Below are 2,708 nucleotides of genomic sequence, written 5' to 3' on the forward strand. Positions count from 1 at the left end.
ATTTCGTTGTTTGCCCAAACGAATCGTTGTTTTAAAAGTTTTATAGTTGCCTTAACTCCACCGTGTGCAATGTTGTGTAGCTTCTCAATGATTTTGTTTCTAAGTGGCTGTGGTATGAAAGGCCGTACGCTAAAAGTAGATACATCGCAAATTAGTGAGTGATGTGTATGAGGAATATTTACTGCTTTTAATTGTTGTTGGAATTGTTGTTGGTGTTGGAATTGAGTAGTTTTTGGAGTTCTGGGCAGCGTATTTGCGCATCGCTTATTTCATTCAAATTAATGCAATTGTCTCCGATGGCTTCGACGCGGGAAAGCGTATCTGCGGTTGTATTTTCGTCTCCTGCTACGTATGTTATGGATGTTATGAAATGTCCAATGAAATCCCATTGGCGAAGTTGCCGCGGGGATGCCTTTTCGGGTTTTTGAACGAAGGCGTATACTAAGGGTTTGCGGTCTGTACGGATGTGAAAAACCTTTCCTTCCAGCATGTGGCGGAAATGTTTTATTCCGAGGTTAATTGCTAGGAGTTCCCGATCGTATGTGCTATATTTTCGTTGTGTTTCTGAGAGCTTAATGCTAAAGAATCCCATTGGTTGGTATTCTGAGTTGATGACTTGATGTAGAACCGCTTAGCGAAAGGCTTGCGTTCGGTGCAGGATGTGCCAATAGTGCAGCTTGTGCTAAATAATTTTTGCAACTGTTGAATTTGTCTGTTATCCGGTTGATTAGGATGGAATCGTTTTTCCTATTACCTGGTATAAGCTGCACAAGTGGAGCATGATGTTGAATAGCATTAGGGAGGAATCGTCTATAAAAGTAATGGCTTTTACCTTCGTTTGTAGAGGTTTAATACCCAGGTGGTTAATTTTATGTCTTAAGAGCTCAATTGATTCTTTTCCGAAACTACATTTGCTGGGGTTTATCGTGAGATTGCACTCTTGCAGTTTCTCGAAAACTTGGAGCAGATGGATATGATGTTGTTGTATGTTGGCCGATGCGACTGCTATATCGTCGACGTAAACAAAGACAAAGACTAAATCTCTGTATGCTGTATGCATATAGCGTTGAAATGTTTGAGCTTCGTTACACAGTCCAAACGTCATGTGTGTGAATTTAAATAGACCAAATTGAGTTGTTATGGCCGTTTTAGGGGTGTCTTTAGGTTCTATAGGGATTTGATTGTATGCGCGGTTGAGATCGATCTTGGAAAAAATAGTTTTTCCATAGAACACGTGTGTGCAATCTTGTATGTGTGGTAGCGGATACCGGTCCGGTATGGTTTGCACATTGAGGGCGCGGTTGTTACCGCATGATCTCCATTCACCAGTAGGTTTTCGTACCATGTGTAAAGGTGCAGCATATGGGCTTTTAGAAGGTCTGCATACTCCCATGTCCATTAAATATTAGAAATCGTTCTTTGCTGCTCGGAGTTTCTCTGGGGTCAGTCTTCGTGGTCGCGCGAAGGGTGGTGCTCCTTTGGTTTTGATGACGTGGATGACACTAGTCGTTGACGATGGACGATGTGTGATTGGCATCAACTAACTTAGCCTCCTGGATGTTGACAAGGAGGTTGTAGTGGTGTAGAAAATCGGATCCAATGATTGGAGTATTGGTATCAGCAATAGCAAAGTTCCAAGTGTAAGTACGACCTAGTCCTAGGTCCAGTGTCAAGCGGATGGTGCCGTATATTTTATTTCTGTGCTATTCGCTGCAAAGAGTGTATGGCGATTGGCGTTTTGTATATTCTTCTGAATAGTGCTGGATGGAATGATCGAAACGTCGGCTCCTGTATCGACCAGAAAAAATTTTCTACTAGATTGGGGGTCTGGTACGCAAAGTCGATTGCAGTAAGAAATTCTGTGAACATTATTTTGAAATGCTTGATGATAAGAAGAGGTGAAATTACTTAATCCATGAAAGCTGCCTCCTGATCCTCTGTCGATTGCATTTAGGTTGCAATTTTTCGTCCTCGTTGAACACTGTAAAGGAGCATGGTTGGATGCAACGCTGTGAGCCTCTGCCGTACTTGTTGTGGTACCAACACAGTTGTTGTTACGATCTATCGTTAAAAGGTGCATTGTTGGGGTAATAATTTTGGGGTCGCTGATTATTTCTGCCACGCGTTTGTTTGTGATTTAGTAACTGTCCCAGCTTGGCAAGCTTGATCTGCTGCAGAGCCTTGTCGTTATCGTCGAGTTGGGTTAGCGTTATGTCGCGATCTTCTTGGTGAGACTGCTGTTGTTTGTTTTTTGAAAAAGCATATACGTGGTCAGTCGCATCGTCTTTTAAGGAGTCTATAACTGCATTGGCTGCTTTTGCTAGTTGTGAGTTTGGTCTGCGGTGAGCTTCCTATCATGCCGACAATTACCGCGCGCACGGGAGGAGGCAAACGTTTGATCCAGTAGCGTCGTACTACTGATTCGTTGCAGGTTGCTTTTGGTTTGCTGCAGTTGGCAGAGTAAGTGGATCGGCTGTCGCCGAGCTGAATTCCTGTTGCCGTTATGTCTAAACGTCCCATTTCCGAGTCCGTAAGCATTGAAAGGATCGCTTCCTTTAAGGTGGGGCTGTTTCGGGTGGATTGTTGACAAGATCGTGTACTTGTTCCAGGTATTTGGGGTCTGCGTAGGCGATGACTGCAGCGAACTTTTCGTGTTCTTTTCGTGCACCAAGTCCTTGTAGTGCGAACAAACTTTCTAACTTCGTGAA

Source organism: Drosophila ananassae, assembly GCF_017639315.1.
Source record: "Drosophila ananassae strain 14024-0371.13 chromosome Y unlocalized genomic scaffold, ASM1763931v2 tig00000255, whole genome shotgun sequence".
Taxonomy (NCBI): Eukaryota; Metazoa; Arthropoda; class Insecta; order Diptera; family Drosophilidae; genus Drosophila; species Drosophila ananassae.